This window comes from Peromyscus maniculatus, chromosome 2 (assembly GCF_049852395.1).
Source record: "Peromyscus maniculatus bairdii isolate BWxNUB_F1_BW_parent chromosome 2, HU_Pman_BW_mat_3.1, whole genome shotgun sequence".
Lineage (NCBI taxonomy): Eukaryota > Metazoa > Chordata > Mammalia > Rodentia > Cricetidae > Peromyscus > Peromyscus maniculatus.
Window position 1 is genome coordinate 56,862,087 of NC_134853.1, and position 27,277 is coordinate 56,889,363.

At 40.6% G+C, this 27,277-nt stretch overlaps 1 long non-coding RNA gene across 1 annotated transcript; it reads left to right on the top strand.

The window, feature by feature from the left end:
• The first annotated feature begins 2,788 nt into the window (after positions 1–2,788).
• LOC121827561 (uncharacterized) lies at positions 2,789–18,767 on the top strand. The gene is made up of 4 exons (XR_013048848.1): positions 2,789–2,976; positions 6,744–6,820; positions 7,751–7,929; positions 18,039–18,767. It is a non-coding gene; the product is annotated as an uncharacterized LOC121827561 (long non-coding RNA).
• Positions 18,768–27,277: the final 8,510 nt, after the last annotated feature.

A 27,277-nucleotide genomic window follows, 5' to 3' on the forward strand; every position in this document is an offset into this window, starting at 1 on the left:
GCAGGTGTCTGTGTTGCCGTTGTTTCTGATTCACTTAAACTAATCTTACATTATAATCATTTCTTAAAGTCCACCTCTCTTGTGGACCCTGAGCTTACTCTAGGAAGATTTTGTCACCATCATTCTGTCATCAGGATCCAGCCTGGGACAAAAGCACGGAATTCGTGAATCTTTAGAAGAATAGAGAACATCTCTAAAGAATGTTACTTACTCCCAAGGACACTGCAGTAGTTATATTAGGCATTGCTGATTTATGCACTAGCAACGTTTTATGCTAGTCTCATTAAGTCACTTGAGAATTTTCCATGGAGCTGACTTAACCTTTGGGTTAATTTTAAAATCAAATGTTATTTATTGCATTGTTCTCACCACCTTGTTACAATTATATTATTTAGTTTCAATGAAGGAAATCTCAAATAAAGCTATATTTTAAAATACGATTGTGACTACAACACATATGTTTAAGTGAAATTGGAGAGGAAGAGCCTGGAGCAGTATGGACCATATTATTCATGCTTCAGTCCAAATGTGTTTCCTATATCAGTGCTACGTATGGGGGTTTCTTAAGAAGACACCAAAAGAGAAGATGGTCATGTTATTTTTAAGCCAATAGAAGTGTTGGGTACTAATCCAAACTTGTAAAATGGATTTCCAGATACCAAGACAACTTGTAGAATCGGTGTTAAGATAAATACAAATCTCCAGTAGGAAACAGGTAAGGAAAGAGTGTAGATGTAACCAATCGTCTTTTTAAAATAAGAAACACAGAGCCAATGTAAAAGAGAAAGCCTAGAGGTCAGAGCTCAGAGATAAAATCTTACCTCCTGCAATGCTCCTAGCTTCCCCGAGAGAGAGCTACTTCCTGTTTGTCTGTGTTTAAATAGTCTTTCTATTCTGCCTTCTCATTGGTTGTAAACCCAACCACATGACTGCCTCATCACTGCCTGTAAGTACCGCCCTCCAGGTCTTAAAGGCGTATGTCTCCAATACTGGCTGTATCCCTGAACACACAGAAATCTACCTAGCTCTTCTAACCATCACACTCTTGCTATGGCTCTAATAGCTCTGACCCCAGGGCAACTTTATTTATTAACATAAAATTAAAATCACATTTCAGTACAAATAAAATATCATCATAAAAGAGATCTCTAAACTTTGCTGTGAGGTGACAGCCCTCCCACCACACTGTGGGAATAGAAGGTGGACCAGCCTTCCCAAAGCCCTGCTGGGATAGAAGGTGAACCAGGCCTCCCAAGGGCCTGCTGGGATAGAAGGTGGACCAGGCCTACCCCATGGCCCTGCTTGGCTAGAAGGTGGACCAGGCCTATCACAGCACTGCCAGAATGGTTAGGTATTCACATCCAGAAGAGAAACTTCAACCCAGAGTTTTTTATACAAAAACCAGCTCCAAACAGATCATGGAGCTAAATATCAAGTGAAAAACTATGAATGCTTAGAAGAAAATGCTGAAGAAAAAAACGTCATGGCCTTGAGTTGGAAAAGAGGTATATGAGATACCAAAAATATGATCCATAAAAGATAAAGTTAATGTTGAACAATGAAAGCTTCACATGTCTGAAAATACCATAGTGAAACCTATTATTTTGTATGTTAACTTAAAAATAAAAAATGTAAGTCTAAATTAACAAATGGAATTTTCATTTTGTGATGACTAAATATATGAATGTCGACACCACTTACCATTGAATGTACTTACCATTGGGGGGAAAAGTTGGAAAAAAATCATTTTTCCCTCTTTTGAAAAAAATAAATAAATAAAAATTTGTTTTAGCCGGGTGGTGGTGGCGCACACCTTTAATCCCAGCACTCGGGAGGCAGAGCCAGGCGGATCTCTGTGAGTTCGAGGCCAGCCTGGGCTACCAAGTGAGTTCCAGGAAAGGCACAAAGCTACACAGAGAAACTCTGTCTCAAAAAAACCAAAAAAAAAAAAAAAAAAAAAAAAAAAATTGTTTCAATTCAATATACCTTCACATTACAAATGCTTTCTAAATCAGAATTAGAAAGACAATCTGATAACAACTCTTCAAGTCTTCAACAGAAAATATACTTACTAAATATTCAGATCATTTTCTCTAAAGATCATAAAAACCCATTTCTCTTCTCAGGATTCAGCCGTTCAACTTTGACCTGCAGATCTCAGCCAGAGTCATAAAAACTAAGCATGAGACAGAAGAATTACAAACAGGAAACCAATCACGACCAGTAACAGATAAGGAAATTCTCTTTTGTCGTCTTCGAAATACTTTGAATTCTCATTGGTTGAGCCTAGTGCTTGGACCACTGCTGGCGTTTTTCACTGTTTGTGTCTGACCTACCCATCAGTCTTCAGCGAATGTTAGACACTGTGCTCCCAACACGGTGAGACACTCAGCATTCATTTCTGGCCAGTAGTCAGAGAAGATTGCTTTTATTGCATTAGTGAAGAAGGTGTTACCGTCTCAGGCTTCCTGGCTTTGAGCTTTTGCCCAAGTACAGACTTCAGACCTCTTAATGGAAGCACAGGGTATTTATTCCCCAGGACCCCTGGTGGCATTCTCCTGTAGAACCTCGTTGGCCTATTGTATTCTTTTTTTTTTTTTAGAATACTATTCAGTTCTACATAACAGCCACAGATTTCCTTGTTCTCCCCCTTCCTGCCCCCCTCCCCTTCCCCCCAGCCCACCCCCCCTTTCCCACAACCTCCAGATCAAGCCCCCCCCCCCCCCCCGAGGACTGAGATCAACCTGATAGACTCAGTCCAGGCAGGTCCAGTCCCCTCCTCCCAGATTGAGCCAAGCGTCCCTGTATAAGTCCCAGGTTACAAACAGCTATCTCATACAGCGAGCCCAGGACCTGCGAGAATTGTTGAAACCAAGGTTGGATAAAGCACAGGGACAAATAGCCAAACAAATGGAAAAACATGAACTATGAACCAAAGGCTGAGGGGCCCCCAACTGGATCAGGCCCTCTGAATAGGTGAGACAGTTGATTGGCTTGATCTGTTTGGGAGGCATCTAGGCAGTGGTACCAGAGCCTATTGTATTCTTTATGGAAGGTGGTAAAATTCTAATTGTTATTCAGTAATAATAGAGATTCTTTAAATGTTTGGTTTTCATCTCTGTTGCGTTTTAATTCATGCTTTGTATTTTTCCAGGAGTTTCCCCACATACTAACAACTTTAAATTGTGCTTAACATCATAATATATCTTATCTGTCTTCTCCTCTGGTTCAACCTTCTCTTCTTTCAAAGTTGTGATATGTCCCACTGGAGGCTGTGTCCCACTGGAGGATGTGACCTAGTGCTTGTGTCCCACTGGAGGATGTGTCTCACTGGAAGCTATGTCTTTTCAAAAGACCAGTGTCCCCCGTTTCACTATATTGTACCTTCATTTCCCATCTTATTTTAAAAAGTCTTTCCATTTTTTCCATTCAGTTTATCTTATGATTACTTGGAAATAACCTTACTTCTAACATAAGAAACGTAGTTCATTAACTTTTCAATATTTTCTATTAAATAGTTAAAGTATATAAACCTATAAAGTATTTCTTGAAGCTCAAGCGATCCCCATAAGTTATAAAATACATCAATGCCATCAATATTCAGTTCAAATTTTGTTGATTTTATGTCTTATAGTTTATACATGACCTCTTATTTTTTTTATTTTTTTTTTGAGGCATTTTTAAAAGAGCACTGTGTTTTTAGCAGTCATAGTATAGACTTGTTTGGGTTATCTTTCTCTTACAACTTTAACTTAATTGTTTTCTGTCAGTTCCCTCCACATACGGGCATTTTGTTGTCCATTCTTTCAGAGACTTCTAGACTGTCATGTGTCCTGACCGTAGGAATGTGTTCCAAGTAGATTAGCAAACCCTTCTGCCTTGGGTGGAAATGGAGACTCATCTCTACAGTTCTGCTCTTAGGCCCTAGCATCCCACCATCCTCTGTGCTTATGTTCACAGAGCTGCATAATTTTAGCTTTTCAAGTTTTCCAAATTTGACAGATTTTTCTTAGCTTCCCTGTGAGCTAAGCTATACATTTAGATGACATTTGCTGTAATATAGTCCAGTCGGGTAAGTAAGAGTTTTTATGGGACTCTTTCTCTGTCAAGCCAGGAGCAGTTATGTGAGCTAAGACATCTTTAAGATTGTCATGTCACTGGTGTCTTTAATTTTTGTTGATATTCCTTGAACAATTAAAAAAAAGACCTTTTCTTTCTTTTGAGAGTTTAGTATCTACTATCTGCTAATTAGACTCATCCTGCTTATTTTGAAATCAAGGTCTCCTATGTTGATACTTCCTATCAAGTTGACTAATTATGGAAAGAACAAATATCTCCTTCTATACATTCTGTACATTACTCTTTCAGCTTTTTCTCAACTGTGTTTTACTAATGTAGGTGCTATGTTATTTGGTACATAGATCTCAACTACTGGCTTATAAAAAACATTTCTTTGTGTAATGATTTCTTTAAATTGAATGCAATCTAATATTGAATTTTTTTTTAAAAAAAAAAGCTTTGAAGAGAAAAAATTCTTTTTTATTTTGTAATTTAATTTAATTTTACATATCAGCCATGGATTCCCCTGTCCTCCTCCCCCCACCCCCCCCCACCTTCCTCCCAGCATACCCCCCATTCCCATCTCCTCCAGGGCAAAGACTCCCCTGGGGATTCAGCTCAACCTGGTAGATCCAGTCCAGGCAGGTCCAGTCCCCTCCTCCCAGGCTGAGCAAACCCAGGCAGTGGGACCAGGACCTGTCCTTAGTGCATGAGCTGGCTGTTTGGAACCTGGGGCTTATGCAGAGAAAAAAATCTTGATGTTGACTTTTTTCTTTTAGAATTTTATATGAAAGACATGATGATGATGATGATGATGATGATGATGATGGTGTGTGTGTGTGTGTGTGTGTGTGTGTGTGTGTGTGTGTGTGTGTGTGCTGTGATATATTATATACTCTGACCTGGTGAAAAAAATTATTTTTAGTACTGATTTCCTTCTCATTATCTTTCTTAATTTTATCACTTCCATAGTAACTATCTGCTAACACTTTCCCAGATGTGAGACTAGAAAAACAATAACGTCTCCATTTACCATTCAGCTGGTTTTCAATATGAATACAGAGAAGTCACCATGCTTTAAAGATACCACTTTTAAATTATATTTTATCTTTCCTGTTAACATAATTAAGACAAGCCAAATTTAATCTCTTGTAAATCCACGATCATCAATGAAATAGTCCAGTACCTCTTGTCTTTATTGTGTTATAGATCGTGATGGAAAAGTTGAGACCACTGTTCTGACCCACAGGAATTAAGATCATTCTGAATCCAAGAGGTCCAGCCTTGTGATGTGCCCACGACACAATAATTAGCAAGTTAATTCTAGGTTACTGATTAATTGAAACAAATATATTCCGAGGCATTTGTTCTTTTCAGTTACAAGTCCTAGGCTGTTTTTAGTGTGTTTCATTTGCCCTGTCTGAGAATCTCCCACTTTAGAATGTCACCTCTCTGTCTGACTCCTCTAATTTATTTTTATGCCTGTGATTTCTTTTACAATGTTCCGATCATTCATTGTCTCCATTTTAGGCCGCTTATGTTCTTTGCCTCACAAATGCACTGAGAGCTTTACATTTCTGCCGGAGAATAGCGTATGACTAAGTGTGGCTGCTGGGATACTTCCTAGACCATTTACCCCCAAATTTGTTTAGGGTTTTTTTTTTCTTTCTTCAGTTCTCTAGTCCACAGCCATTGTTTTCTTTTGCCCAGTAAGTCAGATGGAGCTCATGAAATTTATTGACCAAGAAGTACATTTAAAGGTACTGACCCATGTAGAGCCTATATTATTTTCTCATTATTCCTTCCCTGAGATATCTGTGGCCAAGATTCTAGGATAGATGCTAGCTAGTAATGTAAATTGCAACCTGGTCCATCAGAGTTGGAAATATTGAAAAGGCTACTGCATCTTGACAAACTGTTAAGTCAATTGGAATTATAGGTTTATAGAGGAGACTGGTCTAATTTTAACTTACCTTCCTACTGGGCAAAACAAGGCACAGTAAGAACCAAAAATAAGCCTGTTTATCCCTAGTCAATATTTCTTACATGAAAAATAAGGATTTTCTTCTTTTAAATTGGAAGTATTTTCTAAATGATGTTCTTCAAATATTTAAACAGATCTGTATGTTAGCAACTCAAAGAATCCTATGTAATCATAGAATAGTCAGAAATTTGAAAAGAAGTAAAGGACATGAGAGGAGTTGGAGAGATGAGAGAAAATAATTAAATTATTATTTAATAAAAATGAAATTAAAAATGTTCATTATTATAAGTATATATGGAAGTATTTACACAACTAGTTCTCTCTTGTGTGCTGCATCCCAATTTAATTTTCTTAGCACACAAGGAAGACAAATTTGATAGACATTGTAAGACTAAGAAAATGAGCTATCACTTAAAGAACTGAATCAAATCATTAATGCCCTGATCTAATTTATACTTGGGCCATAGATGTGCTTAGTATTTCTAGAAGATTGTACCTTACACATTCTTTAAAGTTAATCAGGGCTCTAGGTTTAAGATAGAGTTCTAGTATATATCAGACCATAAACATGAAGTCTCTTGTTGAATGGGTTACATTTCGTAATGATGTCTAAATCTTTCCTCATCGTTCTTTCAAAGAACAGGAAAGTATCCACACTGTTGTGCTCTGTGCACTCTAATTGCCATGTGTTCTGTGCAAGGTTGAAGTTGCCTAATGAATTACAGAAGTTACACAGAGCAGTGCATATCTCCAGTGTGATTCTAGACACATACAATGGTGAGTATTCATAGTCATGTAGGAGGGAACTGTTGTGAGGGCACCAAGTAGCTCTTTATACTCTGTAGACAGATACCATGAATCCCCCAATGTTCTCTGCCTTCAATGTTCTTCTCAGAATCACTTTGAAACTAACTTTAAAAAGAAGGCGGAGACTAGAGAAATGTCCACTCATCTTGAGACCTAGGCAGCACTGTGAAATAAGGGCCTTCTTCCTTCTTAAGCACCTGTGACCTGTCTTATCTTTGTCTTAGTGCTTCCTTATTTAAAATTTTCACAACAAAGGGTTTCATTGTGGAATTTCAGATACCAGACAATGAATTTGTGTTTTTTTAGATTGAAGCAAAAAAAAAAAAAAAATTGTCTAAGTCTCCAGAATGTAACTGCGTAGAATCGTCAATGCTACTAATGCATCCAAGTTGTGGCAATTACTATGTAGAAGGAGGGTTTAGTAATAAAGGGGGGAAGGGTCTCTTCGATCCTGAGTGAGGGAAGGTGAGGGAAGGCAGAGGAGGTCAGTGGAGAGGAGAGAAGGGGGAACTAAGACATATTCTTGTTCTCTGGAATCAAAAGTCACCCTGATCCCTTTTATTTCTAGAATGAACAGTCTCAAGAAATGTCTGTAATGGGCTTTGAGATGAGGTCAAGAATGAGGTCACATGCACTGTTCTCAATTTCTGGCTGTGAATTGTGCTATAGATTCACCTACACCTCTCCCCACAGACGTCTGGGGTGATAAAAGCTATATTTTGATACAGTACTTTGGAATATAAAACAAGTATGGAGAATACAAGCAAAAGTGCTTAGCTCAATAAAATGGGTTTTCTCTGAACCCTCCTTTAAGAAGCAGAGAACTATCTATGTATTAGATACACTTCAAAACTTAATTTTCTAACACTAAATAGTAACAACATGCATTGTTCTTTATAGTACCACTATGCAAGAACATACGAATCTGTCCTCATCACCAGTTCATTAATCCTCCATTCCATCATGGGGGTACTTCAGAGAGAGGGAAGACTGCAGGAAATGCCTGATGGATGTGCTCCATGGAGAAGTGGAGCTTCTTAGCACTGATTTCACTTTTGTCCTCAGATGTCAAAAAGCATGTGAGTCCTACATGAACCAAGAACAGCAACAGTCCTGCATTGCTGCTTTTGAACAAGTTTCTTTGATCCCTCCGTCTGAGCTAGACACATCTCTGAACTAGCAGCGTTTTATAAAATGTCTAAATTTTATCATGCTTTGATGTGTTTAGATGAACAAATCACTGCAAAGGCATTTGGCTCCAGGAGGTGCTTTCAGATGGCTAACAAAATATCATCCTAAAATATGTATAGAAATTGAACATATCCACTGAAACACAGAATTGTGATTGCGAAGAGACAGCCCCATGGAAAGACCAATATACACAAGTCCTAATAGTCTCTAACGATAAAAGAGTACAGGGTATATAATTTGAATAGAAAATATACCATGATCAGGACAAAAAGTTTTTGCTTTCCTCTGATAGTGTTTTTATGGCCCTCTTCTGATATTTTGACCTGCTCTGATTTCACACTTTGTCTCATATGATATATCAGAAAATATATATTATATTGATAAGTTTTTTGCACCCTGATAGGCTCTCTGCCAACGCAGCAATCCAAATCAGACCAAATTAGGAAAAGCTCCAGTTTAATGGGTAGAGCATTCCCAAGCCCCACAGAGAGTGTTCTCCGGCCCCACAGAGAGGAAATGGGGATGAGAGAGCCTGAAAACCATGTGTCTGTTTTCTGAGATGCAGCTTAAATACACTGTGGGAGTGGTCTTGAGCCTCTCCAGGGGAGGAGCTGTGTTTGGTGGGCTTTGAAGGGGTGGGTTTGGGGAAAGAGATGGGGGAGGGGAGTTGAGGTGGATCTTCCACCAGAACATTCCACACTCTTTGGTATAGGATGCCAGGGTGCCAGGGGCTGAGGTGGATCTTCCACCAGAACATATACATTGATTAATATATTATAGCTATTATATGTAATAATATATGGCATATATTGGTATAAATATTATATGCTATATTATATATCATAAATAATATAGTATTATTATTAAAAATATATAAAAATGCTGGTGTGAAAAGTGCAGATTCTTAGATGTACCTAAGTCCTGACCAGCAATTCCAAACTTAAAGGGTTCATGATGACCCCCCCAAATCTAAGCACTATAGTGGCTGAAGGGCAGCAATAATGACAGCAAGGGTGAGGTTACACAAGAAGCTTCCCTGAGGAGGCAAAACCGTGCAGTGGGGGCCCTGTGAGCTGCCTCAGTCCCGAGTGCCTCCTCCCATTTCTCTTCACAGTTCATTTGCAAAGTGCAACTGCAAAGATAAAATGAGGGAGCATTTCAAGATAGTCAAGCCCGCAATGAAGCATTAGCAAAGGACCCCCTTCTAAGCTGCTTCACTGAACTCCTGAACCATTCACTGACCCCTGAAGCTGCCTTGCCCTACATCATCAATAATCAATTAGAAAAACAAAAGCATACTATTTGCAGAAAAAATTGATTACTCTGAGTCTTTCACAACTGTGTGTTATTCTATACATACCCAATTAAATGTATAAAAAATATTTGATAAGGTTATTAAATGGGTTTTTGAGGGACATAAATAAAAAACTGAATAGGTGAAGAGATGTGTTGTGTTAATGAATGAGAAAAGTCTCTATAAAGACACGAATTTTCCACACACACAAAAAAAATGTTATATAGAAATTCAAAACACTGCAGTGGGATTTTGAAATGGAATTAGGAAAACTCATTGTTAAAATTTACATGGCAGAAAAATATAACAACGGTAGCAAAGTTAATTCAAAGAAAGAATAGAATTTCTTTTCCAAATCAAAATTTGATGTTCTATCCAAACAGAAAAAAAAGAAAGGTAATAATAGATCCATGAAATAGGTCTCTACAGAAACTTGGTTCCTTGGAGCTGGTTATAGACTGGTTTTCAGCTTAGCTACATCTATCTTAGTGAATCAGAACCCAGACAGGCCAATGAACACACAGACTCACTGCTGCCCCAAGTTACATAAAGTGGGTTTCTTGCTAGCAAATTGGCAGCAAGGACCAGCAAGAAGTCGGGGCCCCCTGTGAGAAGATCCTTTGAGATCCAGGAAAGCTGTGGAGGTGGGGAATCTGCACTGTTCACCCGCCACTTGAAGCACAGCTGAGCTGGAAAGGCATCTACCCAGACCGAGGTATCTTGCTGGCTATAAAACCCTCAAGGGTATTTGTGTCTAGAAGAGGGCTGGGACCAAGCCCAGCCTACCGTGTTCATCACTCCCCGTCAGGATGCTGCATTCTCAGGACACACTACAGTTAGCCTTGTGGACTATAAACTACAAAGGGCTAAGACATGGCTTGTTCAAGGCTACCTCTCCCCTCAAGGCTCAGAGACGTATGTGGAAGATGGAATGGAAAGACTGTGAGAGCCAGAGGTGATGGAGGACTCCAAGGAAACAGCATCTTCCAGACACAGGAGGGCAGGTGCAAATACAAACTCACACAGTGACTATAACAAGAACTGTACCAGCTCAAGCTAGAAGAAAAATCCCAGATCTGAAGAGGGCAAATGGGTGTGAAGTTCCATCCCTAGCCATGAAGCTATTCCTAATTGATAGCTGTTGAGAGAGGAGAATGTTTTCTTCAATGGAGTGACATTGAGTACAGCAACCACAGGCCAGGGAAGGCCCCACGCACAATAGCTGGACAACATAAACCATTTTCTGTTGCTAGAGTTTTCCGCCTTGCCCACAGTCAGGACAAACCTCTGTCACCCGCCAGTCCCACAGCCGCTCAGACCCAACCAAATAAACACAGACACTTATATTGCTTTCAAACCGCATGGCCGTGGCAGGCTTCCTGCTAACTGTCCTTATCTTGCTAACTGTGCTTTTATCTTAAATTGATCCATTTCCATACATCTATACCTTGCCATGTGGCTGGTGGCTTACTGGCGTCTTCACATGCTGCTGGTCATGGCGGCGGCTGCAGCGTCTCTGGTCATGGGTGCGGCTGCAGCCTCTTTGGTCATTGCGGCGGCTGCAGCGTCTCCTTCTGCCTTTCTGTCCTTTTATATCTCCTCTCTGTTAGTCCCACCTATCTTTCCTGCCTAGCCACGGCCGATCAGATTTTATTTATTAACCAATCAGAGCAACTTGACATACAGACCATCCCCCAGCACAGCCAAGTGCAGACCATCTCAAACACCTGCACTCAGGCCCATGGTCCTAATCATCCTCTATACGGACCTGCTGGGTAACGCCACAAAGAACCTGAGAATGGGCTCCCACAGGACATACAGAACATCCCACAGCACTTCCCCTTTCTTTTTTTTTTTTAAAAGGAAGGTTTTAACTTTTACACATCTCCAAAGTCAGCTTGGTATATTTGGGAATTTGGGCGTAGCTTCTCTTAACTACTTCCTGCTGGAGGGGGGCGCTGTATCTTATGGGGATGCAAAGAAAATTTTAGGATCATGGAGTAGTCCGTGAGACTGTATCGTCTGAGCCAGTTGCCCCGAAACGACTCTGGATGCTGGATTATCTGGGCCATGGTGTCATCGGAGACCTTTCAGGTGGTCTTGGCTGGTCAAACCTGATGTATCTTAATCTGGAACAAATCCATAGGCTCTGGATTTCTGTAGAGACAAAAGCAGAGTCTCCTTTCCAAAGTAACACATCCTTATATCCAAATTTTAAAGTCAAGATATCTTTAATATATACATATTGGTTTAACTCAACATCTTTTACGATCAAATGTTTTTCTGCAGTTAAAAATCCCAAAGACAATATAATCCAAACTCTCTGTGTGATATCCATCTTTACATGGCTTATTTTTTATATTACTTTTACTTTCTCTTTAATGACTTTATTTTTTTAAACTTTCTATTTCTTTATATAACTGTCTATGTTCCTTTTCCTCTCTCTTCCAAGCCCCAGGAACCCGCCAGTAACTCAAACCGGCGGCTGCCGCTCATTTGAGAGAGAGAATTAGGAACTGTGGGGCATTTACCGACGTCACCGTTCCTGGAGAACTTATCGACGTCACCGCTCCGTGTGTTGAGTTCTGAATCCTCTTTACCACCACGCGAGGATTCTTCTCAGATCACACTTTATTGGAGCGCCTCTTGGTTAAGGGACTTTGTCTTTAGTATTTATTTATTTATTTCATAACACCGGCCTTTATCCCTGTTCATTTGTCCTTTTTCTTTAGTCCCTTTTTTTTTCTTCCCTTTTTTTCTTTAGCCCTTCTTTTCTTTAGCCCCACATTCGGGCGCCATTTGTAGCTTGATTTTTCCGCCTTGCCCACAGTCAGGACAAACCTCTGTCACCCGCCAGTCCCACAGCCGCTCAGACCCAACCAAATAAACACAGACACTTATATTGCTTTCAAACCGCATGGCCGTGGCAGGCTTCCTGCTAACTGTCCTTATCTTGCTAACTGTGCTTTTATCTTAAATTGATCCATTTCCATACATCTATACCTTGCCATGTGGCTGGTGGCTTACTGGCGTCTTCACATGCTGCTGGTCATGGCGGCGGCTGCAGCGTCTCTGGTCATGGGTGCGGCTGCAGCCTCTTTGGTCATTGCGGCGGCTGCAGCGTCTCCTTCTGCCTTTCTGTCCTTTTATATCTCCTCTCTGTTAGTCCCACCTATCTTTCCTGCCTAGCCACGGCCGATCAGATTTTATTTATTAACCAATCAGAGCAACTTGACATACAGACCATCCCCCAGCACAGCCAAGTGCAGACCATCTCAAACACCTGCACTCAGGCCCATGGTCCTAATCATCCTCTATACGGACCTGCTGGGTAACGCCACAAAGAACCTGAGAATGGGCTCCCACAGGACATACAGAACATCCCACAGCACTTCCCCTTTCTTTTTTTTTTTTAAAAGGAAGGTTTTAACTTTTACACATCTCCAAAGTCAGCTTGGTATATTTGGGAATTTGGGCGTAGCTTCTCTTAACTACTTCCTGCTGGAGGGGGGCGCTGTATCTTATGGGGATGCAAAGAAAATTTTAGGATCATGGAGTAGTCCGTGAGACTGTATCGTCTGAGCCAGTTGCCCCGAAACGACTCTGGATGCTGGATTATCTGGGCCATGGTGTCATCGGAGACCTTTCAGGTGGTCTTGGCTGGTCAAACCTGATGTATCTTAATCTGGAACAAATCCATAGGCTCTGGATTTCTGTAGAGACAAAAGCAGAGTCTCCTTTCCAAAGTAACACATCCTTATATCCAAATTTTAAAGTCAAGATATCTTTAATATATACATATTGGTTTAACTCAACATCTTTTACAATCAAATGTTTTTCTGCAGTTAAAAATCCCAAAGACAATATAATCCAAACTCTCTGTGTGATATCCATCTTTACATGGCTTATTTTTTATATTACTTTTACTTTCTCTTTAATGACTTTATTTTTTTAAACTTTCTATTTCTTTATATAACTGTCTATGTTCCTTTTCCTCTCTCTTCCAAGCCCCAGGAACCCGCCAGTAACTCAAACCGGCGGCTGCCGCTCATTTGAGAGAGAGAATTAGGAACTGTGGGGCGTTTACCGACGTCACCGTTCCTGGAGAACTTACCGACGTCACCGCTCCGTGTGTTGAGTTCTGAATCCTCTTTACCACCACGCGAGGATTCTTCTCAGATCACACTTTATTGGAGCGCCTCTTGGTTAAGGGACTTTGTCTTTAGTATTTATTTATTTATTTCATAACACCGGCCTTTATCCCTGTTCATTTGTCCTTTTTCTTTAGTCCCTTTTTTTTTCTTCCCTTTTTTTCTTTAGCCCTTCTTTTCTTTAGCCCCACATTCGGGCGCCATTTGTAGCTTGATTTTTCCGCCTTGCCCACAGTCAGGACAAACCTCTGTCACCCGCCAGTCCCACAGCCGCTCAGACCCAACCAAATAAACACAGACACTTATATTGCTTTCAAACCGCATGGCCGTGGCAGGCTTCCTGCTAACTGTCCTTATCTTGCTAACTGTGCTTTTATCTTAAATTGATCCATTTCCATACATCTATACCTTGCCATGTGGCTGGTGGCTTACTGGCGTCTTCACATGCTGCTGGTCATGGCGGCGGCTGCAGCGTCTCTGGTCATGGGTGCGGCTGCAGCCTCTTTGGTCATTGCGGCGGCTGCAGCGTCTCCTTCTGCCTTTCTGTCCTTTTATATCTCCTCTCTGTTAGTCCCACCTATCTTTCCTGCCTAGCCACGGCCGATCAGATTTTATTTATTAACCAATCAGAGCAACTTGACATACAGACCATCCCCCAGCACAGCCAAGTGCAGACCATCTCAAACACCTGCACTCAGGCCCATGGTCCTAATCATCCTCTATACGGACCTGCTGGGTAACGCCACAAAGAACCTGAGAATGGGCTCCCACAGGACATACAGAACATCCCACAGCAATTTTCTAGTATATTTGGTTTTGGTTTTGTTTGTTTGTTTGTTTGTTTGTTTGTTTGTTTGTTTGTTGGAGTTTGAGGTTTTCATAAGACAGAGAAAGAACATGAAGGCAGTCAATCTGGTAGGGAGGTAGAGAAGATTCTAGAAGGAGTTACAGGGGAATATAATTAAAACATGCATGAAATTCTCCAAGAATACATAAAAAAGAAAAAAATAATTAAAATTTCAAAATGTAGAGCCAGAAAATTGAGGCAAGACACAGACTGATGCAGAGAATCGGAACTCCTCCGCATACATTAGAAATGAGGAGAACACAGAACAGAGAAACGGAAAAGGCCAGGAAGAGGTAATGCACATGAAAGAAAAGAGTATTTCCAAACAAAGAACTACTAGATCTTTCTCCCTGTCAAGGTATCCAAATCAAAACAGTGATGTGATGCCAATTTCACAGCTAATTCTGACAAAAAGATGTTGTCAATGGTTTGTGAGAGTAGTCATTCTGTATTCTCTGCTATGACAGTATTCCCTGCACAAACACTTTAGACATCAGCTCAATGATATCTATAAAACAAAAGGTATCCCACAAATGGTAAGATATAATTTCTAGGTATCTTTACCAATAAACATTTTTATTTGTGAGCTAGGAGCCTTATGCAGCTTTGACTATAGCAGCAAAGGTAAATACTACCAACATCTCCTACATCTACTCTCTCTTTCTCTGTGTGTGTGTGAGAGAGAGAGACAGAGACAGAGACAAAGAGATAGAGAGACAGACACAGAGAGAAAGAGAAGGAGAGAGAGAGAGAGAGAGAGAGAGAGAGAGAGAGAGAGAGAGAGAGAGAGAGAGAGAGAGAGACTGGCTCATTATGATTTGGTTCAATATAGCCCAGGCTGCTCTGAAACTCTTCACATAGCTGAAGCTGGCCTTTAACTCCTGATCTACCTTTCAAGTACAGAGATTACAGGTGTGTGTGTGTGTGTGTGTGTTAGTCACTGTTCTATTGCTGTGCAGAGATACCATGACCAAAACAACTCTTACAAAGGAAAGCATTTAATGGGGGATTGCTTATGTTCAGGGGTTTAGTATAATATCATCATATTGGGGAGCATGGTGGTATGCAGGCAGCCATGGTGATGGAGGAGTAGCTACGAGTTCTACATCCAGATCCACAGGCAACAGGGAGAGTGAGCCACTGAGGCTGGCATGGGCTTTTGAAACCTCAAACCCCATTCCCAGTGACACACTTCCTATAACAAGGCCATCTCTACTCCAACAAGGCCACACCTCCTAATCCTTTTCAAGTAGTGCCACTCTCTGGGTGATTAAGCATTTAAATACATGAGCCTGTGGGGGACATTCTTATTCAAACCACCACATTGTGGCATACTCAGCTTTCTCCTACCTTCCTGATAGTGTTCTTTCTACCCAGGTTGCTTCTGACTCAGAAGTCATGCTTTTTACTTCACTATATTACCACATTCGATTTCTCAACATAGAAAGTATCTAATAAATTAATCTCCTGTTCTCCTGGGTAGTTAGAGCTTTGACTCCTGGCTCTCAGGTCTGTTTTCTTCATTGCTGTTTCCAGTACCTTGAGTTCTCCTGGTTCCAGCCCAGCCTGCAGTCATTATTTCTGTTTTTCCCTCCCTTGTTTTATAAAACAGCTTCCAGCTTCTCATATCATCATGACTTTTGAATTTCACTTTTCCTTTCCTTGCCTCTACAATCCTCTCCTGGTTTGGAGCTCATTTCTGCCCTATGTTGTCAATGGAAAGCTGACTGCCAGTCTAGTGACCACTCTTTCATAAGGAATCTGTCTTTGGTCACAGTTTGCTTTCGATATTTGTTTCTTATATTTGCTCTGATGGTCTATTGTTTATCTGTGATATATCTGAGTAAATATTTGTTTTGTTTACCTCCAAGACTTAATATGCTTTATTAATTTTGTTGAGGAGACATGCTTTCACCTAAGCCAAGAAAAGCCTCATCTATAGTGTCCTCAATCATCCCCTCCTCTCTAACTTTCTCTGGAAGCCAATGTAAGAATTCTTACAATGCCAAAGTATGCCACAAGCCATGGGGACAGTTGCAAGCCATAATTTTTCAGTACACTGATGCAGTTGTAAGGATCAGAATTCTACTCCTATAAGGATCTGAGGTCCAAGTTTCCCATGCCCATCAGCTAAGTCTCTAGAGAAATCTAACAGGGTGTGAGCTCTTAGAGTATTTACTCACTGCTCTAACTTCATGTTTCCCTTAACACTGGTCCTTGTGGATATTGTAGTGTTTATTCCCAGATGAAATGAAATCAGTTATTTTGTGTACTTGGAAGCATGCATATATGTTGTAGGAGGTATCTTTCCTTTTGCTTCATTTTTAAAGATACTATGCTCCAATTTTTTAAATGCACAAATTTTAAAACATAATTGCATGCTATGGTATATGAATTAACACTTTGTGCTTGGTAGCTGAGTAGAATTTATGACCATGAGCATGATTAAAGAATTTCCTTCTTTTTTACCCTCTTAGCACAAGATAGAGCTAAGTTTCATCAAACCAAGGGGAAGGGAATTCAATGGTAAAACATAAGAGCATTTGCTCTCACTCAAGATAAGCACGTCCCTAAAGATTTTAAGATGTGGCTTCTCATTCCTGTAGGTCATCAGGCAATGGAGCATGCCTTCTTTGTGTCCCATTCAAGAGTCATTAGTAACAGTTTTCCATGTGGCCTCTCAAATGGCCCTCAGCATTTGCTGTCCCTCCCCATATTTCTTTCTTTACACCTCTCTTCCATCCCCCTCCCTGTTTAACCCTCCACTCCAGTCTCTCCATAACAATATATTCTATTTCCCCTTGTTTGGGAGATTCTCGCCTTCCCCTAGTCCCTTACTAGGTGCCCAAACTCTGTGGTATACATATTTTAGCATGCATACCAAAGAATTAAAATATATATGGCATATATATTACATATATGAAGGAAATCTAAATGGAGTCACCAAATAACAGGGGAGACAGTGTCCCCAAGTGAAACCTCTAGGTGCTAGGAATGGGTTTCAACTAGTTCATTTGTGGACCAAAGGGGTACCATAGAAACCCCCAGACACCTCTGGCTATTGCTAAGACTATTAGTTGCTCTTCACAAATTGATGGTAGAGCCCTATTGCTGAGGACACTAAGGTATCTCACTGAATAGGTAAAGTTGAGCTGGTACCTAACTAGAGCCTTTACCCCTACTGACTAGTGTCCATAGTACTGGAAGGTACTCTGCACACTGCTAGAGGAGAAAGGTAGTTTTCAACCCGGCTACAAACCCTGCATCCTACAACAGTGACCTGGCTGCAAGATATGCTGGCACGACACCAGCACAAGCATTGTGGGAGTGACCAACCACTCTTTGATGGGATTTAAGACCCACTCCATGAGATGGAACCCATACCTCAAACTGCTAAGATGACCAAGAACCTGAGACTGGATAGGCCATAGGCCTAGAAGAAAACCAAATACTATTAGTCTGCTAAAGAAACATAGCATTAAAATGATTCAAAATGGTATTCTGCTATATGCAAATCAGTGCCTCTCTCAGCCGTCATCAAAGAAGCTTCCTCTTGCAGTTGATAGAAACTGACACAAAGCCACCATGTGGTAGAATGTAGCTTAATAAAAATATGGGTTAATTTAAGTTATAAGTGCTAGTTATGAACAAACAAGTTAAGGTCAGGCTTTCATAATTAATAATAAGTCTCTGTGTCATTTTCAGGGGGAACTGGCAGTACAGAAAATCCGTCTACAGAGAAGGAGAAGGAAAAGAGTCATTAGAACCACACTCCTTTGAGAGGCCCAGCAGGCCTGGGCCGGGAATGGACTTCATGGAACATTGCTATCATGAGACTCAGGAACTTTAGAGAGGAGTCCACAGGGGTGATTTGAGGCACCCCTAATGGAAAGAGTACAGAAAATGAGAGGGAAATTGGGGTAAATCACCCGCCATTTACAAAGCAGCTCCTATCTATTAAGGTGGCTCTTTCTATTTGAATGAAGCCTTTACTTTCTCAACTCAAAAACCAAAGGACAGGGGGGAAATCGGACACAGTGGAGAAACTATGGACCCCGAGAATGCAGTGCCCTGGCCACCCCTCATGACTGGGAAAGGAAATGGCTGAGGCTGTCCAGGAGCCTGGGGCTTCTCATTTTAACCTTGTATGCAGAGCGGCTAAGCGCTCCCGACTTTTCTCAGAGTAAACACTAGAGGACTGAAGCTAAGTACTGCTGCAATTGCTGCCATGGCTGAGCTGCTGTCCTTCTTTTACAAGGAGAGAAAGGCTCATTTAAGCATTTATTCCTCCATTCTTCATGCCTGTTTTTTTTTTCAAGCCTCAGATGTCTCCAGCATTCTTAATATTGCAACAAATATAACATGCAGCAAACTGAAAGCCAATTATAAGGAACTATGTGTTTTTGTTTACCTTTTCTCTTGCAAAAATAAATAATATTCAGTCCTACTATTATAAAAAATTACTTTCCAGCAGTCAAGCCTGCGATCAAGTGACAATTTGCACTGTAGAGTTTTTGTCTTAAGATAACCATACATGAATGGAGAAGAATTGGCTGTTAGTGTGGTATGTCCTAAAAGACAACAGTAGTCTCACCGATAGCCAAGCATAAAGGTTCCATTCCTTCCCTTGATCAGGCCCATAAAAGAATCAGGGCAAGGGATAGCAGATGTCTTCCCAAGGGCATAGAGAAGTGCAGGAAGCAGTGTTCTGGGAGCCGCCCAGTGGTGCTTCATTTACTGCTGGCTCATTAAACCCTTAGAATACCTTCCCAGAAATGAGACCTGTGAAGACCATGAAGAGATCCACAATTATCCAAAAGTATGAGCAGAGAAGAGCACAAACAAGTGTGTGATTAAACACCAAATCTCTGTTCTGTTTCCATCCTGTACAGCATCACACATGCGCAACACACACACACACACACACACACACACACACACACACACACACACACATGCACATATACATGTAAGCAAAGAGCTCCTGGATATTTATTTCACCCTCTAATGATAGCCAGTTAACCCAGTTTTGGTGTATTAGACCTGCAGACAAAGGGCAACTTATCCCAAGGAGCCTAATCGGAGACTACATCACTCTAACTGAAGGACCCAAAGGGCAAGCTGCCTCTGCCACTAGAGGCAGGAAGCAGGGGTACTAAAAAGGCACCAACACTTTGCCTTTTTTCCCTACTTGGATACCCAGTTTTTTCTGCATTTTTATATTTCCACATCTCTCATCTTTGCAGCTTCTCCAACATTCCTAAATTTCTTTCTATGACCCACAGTATTGAGACCCCAACATATTTAAGAGCTCATGTGCACATTTTTCTCTGAGTTCACCAACAAACTTTCAAAAGGAATATAAGCCTTTTATTTCTTCCTACACATACTCTTTCTTTGGATCATCCAAAAAAAAAAAAAGGGAAGCAAAATCAATTCTATTTCATGTTTGGTTTTCAGCAAAGTGTGAGAATTATCTGAACCATTTCCTTGTCCTATATAAGGAAATATGTTTTCCATGGCATGGTTGACTGGAACCACATAGGTAAAATAAAAATCTTCAAACTACTTCCCTTCAGATCCAGAAATGATGAGCAATTTGACATCCTGTATCCCCCGACTGCAAAGTAGAAACCTCTCTGTCAGAAGCTGTTCTAGCAATATTATTCCCCTAATGTTATGGGAAGTTGTTTGAGGCAAAAGGCAGCTGTAATAATGGGATTGTGTTTCAGAAAAGAGCTGGCTGTAAGGCCGTGCTGTAAATGAAAAGCATCATAAAAGAAACGTTCCCACTCTTAAGAAACAGTGAGACTGCTGGAATAACTCATTGCTGGCTGTTTTTACAGCCCTCTAATTCTGTTTTTAAAATCAAACGCGACTCTAAAAGAATAGCTCACTCTGAGTCGGGAAGAAAGCCAAGCCTGGGCAATTTATACAGAATCTCAAATCTTACTAAATACAAGCCATTCATTCAGTCAATCAAAGAAGCAAGTATTGAGCACCAACTATAGATATTTAATTACGTGATGAGGCACGCTTCCCCCGTCCCCCAAAGACTCTTACAGTTAGGCAAAGACAATAAGCCTAATGAGCTACATATCCTAAAAGATGAACAACAGACCTGGTAATAAAAGAAGCAGGTAAGGTAAGAGTCAGAGCTGGGAAGGGTGGTGTACTAGAGGAAGTAGCATGTGCCTGAGCCTTGGAAGATGGGAACAGAGAATATTCTGTATAGAAAACACAATGTGAGAAGGTGAAATGATATCATGTAAGGGTAAACTTAAAAGGCAAACTATGTAAGGCATGTGGGAGAATCTGCCTGTAGCCAAAAGAACTGGTGAGTGTGACCTGGAGAGCCAGTGCCACAAGGAACTGCTGCCAGGCCCCATCACGAAATAGGTGGAGCTTTAGTAGTTGATGCTGCTGGAGTCAGTTGCTCCCAAGAGGGAAGGTTAATGAAGGCCTCACAACTCTGGGATGTAGCCAGAGAGTAACAGCAAAGACTCTTCCTTCTAGGCCTAGGGGCCAAGCGTTAGGACATTCCACAATGCTAACTGCAGCATCCTGGCCAAGAAACAGGATTCTCCTCTTTTGTTTTGTTTACCTCACTCATTTCTGATTTCATCTCAGTTTTTTTTCAAAGTCTCATTTTCCCCTCTTTCCTCATTTCCTCACATAAAGAATATACTTCGTATTACACATATTTTGCTTGTAATCTTACAAACGAGCATACCATAAAGGTTCAAACAACACAGGAGGGCACAGGAGAAAGGTGCCCAACAAGTACACTTACCAGAAGTCAAATTAGAAGCCACATTTTCTAAGCAGACCACCTTATATATCACTCCCTGACAATTCCTGCAAGTCCTACGATTTCCACAGCTCAGACATTTTTCACAGAGCGGATTCTATCAACCTTAGGTCTACAGTTAGAAGGAAGCATGACTTTCAATAATACCTTTTCTTCTAAACAGGAAATGAGATTTCTGAGCATGAATGTGTGTAGACCATAGGCAAAAATGTTTTGCACCAGCACCAAAGCAACAGCCACACTTCCTTCTGGGGTACACGCAGATCAGTGCTCATGACAGCACCCTACACTGCTAAGCCAGAAAAGCCTGGCATGCCTAACTATGACAAAACCATGTTAGGAGTAGTGTTGGTGAGTGAGTGATGCATTCTGGGACATCAAGGACCCATGCATCATCAGATGATTCATCATCCATAGCACTCCAAACACATGGTTAACTTACGTTTGCTAAACTGTAAATCTGAGGACTAATCTCTTCATGCATGGCCCTGATTCTTTCTGCTCAATTCACTTTGCTTGAGTTATAAAATAGCAAATATTGGAGACTACATTTAATTATACACATGGTAACATATGGTAAGAAGAAACACTGGGGAAATGGCGCAGTAAGAGCACTCGCTGCACAACCATGAGGACATGAATCTGGATTCCCATCAACCACATCAACAATAGCCAGGAGCAGCCAGGAGCACCTACATCCCCAGCATTTAAGTGGAGGCAGAGACAAGCGGATTGCTGGGGCTTTCTGGCCAGCTAGCCTAGCCAAGAGTGGGATCGAGATTTGGTGAGAGACCCTGCCTGTCTTGAGGGAAGAAGGTAGAGAGTGAGAGAGAAAGGCACTCAAAGTCTTTCAATGGCATGACCTCCTGCACACAGTTACTTATGTGTACACACATATAGCACACATACACACATGAGCAATCTTTTCAAAAGTGTTAAGGCAATGAGCAAATGGTTTGCCTAATAGTATGTATGTGAAACAACAATGAAAAGCAAAGGGAATTCAAGTTGAAATTTCTGTAATTCTGTAAATATTTGCTGTGTGCAATGGGAAGAAATAGTTGATTTTACATGTGTTTGGTTGGCTGGTTGTTTTACCTATTAGAGCACATTATCTAAACATCTACTGAAAGAGACACTTTGTGGTAAAACACATGCCTTTACTCCAATGTTTGGAAATGTGACTGGTCATGGAATGTTCTACATCAGTAAAGGAAGTCCCTGCTTTGAAATATAAATAAATGTATCATCACAGAGAGTCTCTAGCAGTCAGCTTGGCCATACATAATCCTCAGGCAGTACTTCTTCTCCCAAAAAGTAATGGAAAAAAAAAACTAAAGGCAGGAAGCTTTCAAACTTCCACCTGCATTAGCATGGCAGGGCATAACAGTTTGGAAACCATTTCTGCTTAATGAACACCCACATTTGCATTTGAAGAGGACCTCGGGGGGCCATAAAGTCAGCACAGCATAGATAATTTGGAAGCCAACCCTTCTCTCTCACTAAAAGGTCCTTTAACTATAAAAACCAATTTTAATAAAAGGCATCTGTACTCAAGATCTTCCATTATACAATACACTTTATCATAACATAAAATGTTTGGCCCGGAAACTAACTTTATGGATTCCAGAGTAGATTAATGTTATTATTAGTCATGACTGCATACAGAAAATCATATGTTCATACCTCATCAAACAAGGGTCACAACAAAACCCTGGATTAAATTTTATAGGCTAATTTCTCCATTGCCCATCTTCCCGGTATCTACATGAAGGACAGGATTGAAGAAGAAGGCTGTCGCCTCATCTTCACAGACAATGACTGTAAGAATGTTCAACAGAAAGTTCCTGAAGGAACATTTGGAGTTGCACATAACGAGCTTAAGTTAACACTCTGAACAGAACTCCAGGGTGGTTTAGATCAAAATAGCAAACAGGAAAAATATGAGGATCAGTCATCTAGATATGCAAGATCTAGGCTGCTAGCTCCCCCAAATTCACTTAGCTCATAAAGCACATATCTGTCTCAAAAATGGAAATCAAGAATTCCCAGGAATTTTCTTCCACATTTTAAAAATAGCACTTCTTCCGTAAGCTCTTCTAAGACCCTATCTAAAACTAGCTGCCTCCTTCCATCTCTATCCTAGAACCTCCTTCGCTTTTCTACACATGTAACCACAGCTAGTATTTCATGCCCTCTAGGATGATGCTGGAGATTGAGCCCCTGACCTGATGCATGCTAGGAAAGGCTCTGCTACTAAGATACCCACCCAGTTTTACCTAATAACATGTTTGGACTTTTCATCTATGCTCTGTGTCTCTGGGGCAGCTTGTAAACTTTGGGGTAGTGAGGATTTACCTGTGCCTTAAACAGCAGTGCTGACATATAAGCACTAACTAAATATGCATTAAATAAGTGAATAAGTAAGACAAACTGAAGAGGAATTAAGTCAACAGAAAGCTCTCCCTCTTTGTCTCCCACTCTCAGTTTCTTGTATTATGGGACACATGGCTCCCAAGAAACACTGTTTGAGGCTAAGAAGTATATTGGCTTCCTATGGGTGCTGTTAAAAACCGCCTTAGACTCAGGTTTCTCAGAGTACAGGCTCTTCCTCTTGTAGACAAGAGTCAGGCACAGGCTTCAAGCAACATGTTGGCAGGACTTCACTCTTTCTATAGGCTCTGAGTCGGATCTGTCTAAGTCAGATCTGTTTCCTACCTTTTCTTTCTCCTAAAGGCTGCCTGGCTGGTTGCCCCTACCTGCCTTCTTCAAGGCCTGATGCTTTTATATCATAACACTTGACCTCTGATTAGGATTTTGAGATAAGGTCTCATTATGCAGCCCAGGCTGACCTAGAGCTCTATTAAACCAGGTAGCCTTGAACTAGTAGTAATTTTCCTGCACCAGCCTCTCAAGTGCTGAGATTACAGGCATGCACCACCATGCCTGGCTGGACCTCTTTTCTGTCATCATGTCTCCTCTGAAACTTTTCAGCCTCCTTCTTCCAATGAAAGCCTTTTAATTTTGATAGGTCCACTTGGAAAACTGGAATATTTCCCCATGCCAAGGTCAGTCAAAGGCCATGATCCCCATTTTGCCAGAGGCATGCACATCCTCAGGTTCTGGGAATCAATAAATAGTTACCTTTGTAGGGAAATGTTGCTATTCCAGTGGGTTGATGAGAAAGAGAGGGACATGTAAGTTGTAGTTAGTTTTCCTGGTCTCACCCAGCACCAAGGTCAAACAGCCATTTATAAAATTCCTGTGTCCTGCTGGTCCTGCAATAGCTCAGACCGGAGTGAAGACACAGAGGCTTATGTCAATTACAAATTGCATGGCCATGGCCTATGGCTCAAGATTCTTGCTAACTAGCTCTTATATCTTAAATTAACCCATTTCTATTAATCTATAAGTTGCCATGTGGCTGTGACTTACCAGTCTACTGGCATGTTGTTCCTTTGGTGGCATCTGGCATCTGCTTTTTCCTCTCCTTTCTCTTCCTGTCTGTCTGTTTGGATTTTCTGCCTGCCTCTAAGCTGCCTTGACATAGGCCAAATGGCTTTATTTATCAACCAATCAGAGCAACATATTTTCACAGCATACAGAAAGACATTCCCCCATCACTTCCCCTTTTCTGTCTAAACAAAAGGAAGGTTTCAACTTTAACCTAGTAAAATTACATATATCAAGCAAAAATTACAGTTATAATATCTAGTCTATTTGTATTTTATAAAATTAAAGAAAATATTCAATCTATCCTAGACTTATGAGGCTAAAGTTTCATATATAATTTATCTTTTATCATAACCAAGGAAAATTATAACTATCTAGCTTTCAACTATCAAAGACCTCAGAAGGGTATAATATTACCTAAGTAAACAGGAAGTGATTTGTAAGCAACTTCCAAAAATCTCGAATGACAGAGACAGCTGGCTGTCTGGACAGTCACCTAAAGTTCTTCTGCAATGTTGGGGCATCCATTTTTCAGCCTACAGGCCTAGAGTCTCTCAGTTGTTTCCCTCTTTGTCCTGTAGAATGTCTGGCAGTTTTTTCTGTGAAGCAGGAACCTGAAGGACCATCTCGCCTTGCAAAGTTCTGTGGTGGTATTGTGTTCCCCAAAATATTGTGCACTCTAATAAACTTATCTGGGAGAATAGAACAGCCACAATATTAAACATAGAGGTTAGGCAGTGGTAGCACACGCCTTTAATCCTAGCATTCCAGAGGCAGAGATCCGCCTGGATCTCTGTGAGTTCAAGGCCACACTGGAAACAGCCAAGCATGGTTACTCACGCCTTTAATCCCAGGAAGTAATGGCAGGAGGCAGAAAGGTACTTAAGGTGTGAGGAAAAGGAACTATAGTTGGTTAAGCTTTCAGGCTTTCAAGAAGCAGTTCAGCTGAGATTCATTCGGATGAGGACTTGGAGGCTTCCAGTCTGAGGAAACAGGATCAGCTGAGGAACTGGCAAGATGAGGTGGCTGTGGCTTGTTCTGCTTCTCTGACCTTCCAGCATTGACCCCAATACCTGGCTCCAGGTTTGCTTTTATTAATAAGACCATTTAAGATTCATGCTACAAAGTTCTGTGGTCATCTTCCTATGGGTCCTGTATGTCTAGTTGATACATCTTATCAAGCAGTCCAGGCAAGAACAGTTCCTCGCCCAAATGGCTATTTTTGCCAAGAAAAAGATAAATTCCACATACAGTGTGTTTGATGCCCATCCTCCTCTCTGAAGTAAATCAGTCCTGCCAGGAGCAGATGTGTCTCACTGTCCAGAAAGTCCAAGTTTTTAAAACATTTTAAATGCCATATTCTGTAGGTTTTGAAGTGTTTGAAGATTACCTATCTAACTGAAATATATCTATGTATACCTAGAAAACTAAACTAACATGACTACAAGTTTGATTATCATAGATGATTAACTATTAATTTGTATTTCTTAATGATACATTACAATTTTAAATGAATTGCAGACACATAATACCTTAAATAAGAGTAAAATATACATACAGTATAACAAAACTAACTTCAAATTTCTATCAATAAACTAAAATCCATAGCAATGTAAAACATTTTTAAACAAGTTGTTTCTCTTTAAAAGTAGGTCCATTAACCTACCCTTTTATCCTACCATATCTATACTATCCCCTTTTCTTTAGAAAGAGATTGCACTTATAATTAACTTGCTTTAAATAAAAATAAACACTTATAAACAATATTTTGGGAATTTGGGCATAGCTTCTCATACTACTTCCTTCTGGATGAGGATGCCGGCAATCTAATGGGGATACTGAGAAAATTAAGAATTATGGTCAAGTCCTGACTGGAGTAGTCTGTGACACTGTATTTTCTGAATTAGTTGCCTTGAAGCTGTTTTGGATGTTGGATCATCTGGGCCATGGCTATCATTGGAGGCCTTTCAGGGGGTCTTAGTTGATCCATCTATATTCTTTTGGGGCGGGGGAGGGTTGAGACAGGGTGTAGTTTTGGTGCCTGTTTTGGATCTCGCCTTGTAGACCAGCTGGCCTCAAACTCACAGAGATCCGCCTGGCTCTGCCTCCTGAGTGCTGGGATTAAAGGCATGTGCCAATGCCTCCCAGCTTGATCCATCCATATTAGCCTGGAAGCAAACCACAGGTCCTCATCTTCTGGGGAAACAAAAGCAGAACCTCTTTTCTGAAGCAACGTATCCTTAGACATAGATTTTGAAATCAAGATATCTTTAAAATACATACATTGATTTAACTCAGCAGCTTTTACAATTAAATGTCTCTCTGCAGTAAAAATCCCAAAGACAACATAATCAAGACTGTCTGTGTGATTTCCATCTTTACATGGCTTATTTTTTGTATTACTTTTACTTTCTTTTTAAAGACTTTTTTTTAAACATTTATTTCTTTATATAACTGTCTATATTACTTTTTCTCTTTCTTTCAAGCCTATGTTCATTTTTACATACATTGTAAACTGTTTAGGGTTTATCACATCTGAATCTGTCCTATTCTGAATCTATAATCCTTTTCTGGTCAAGAGAGACTTTAAACTGGTAAACTGCATAGCCAGAACCAAAAGCAGCAGCCTTGGCTGCTAACTCCACCCATTTCAGCTTTTCAATATGGCAGAGGTAGTTCA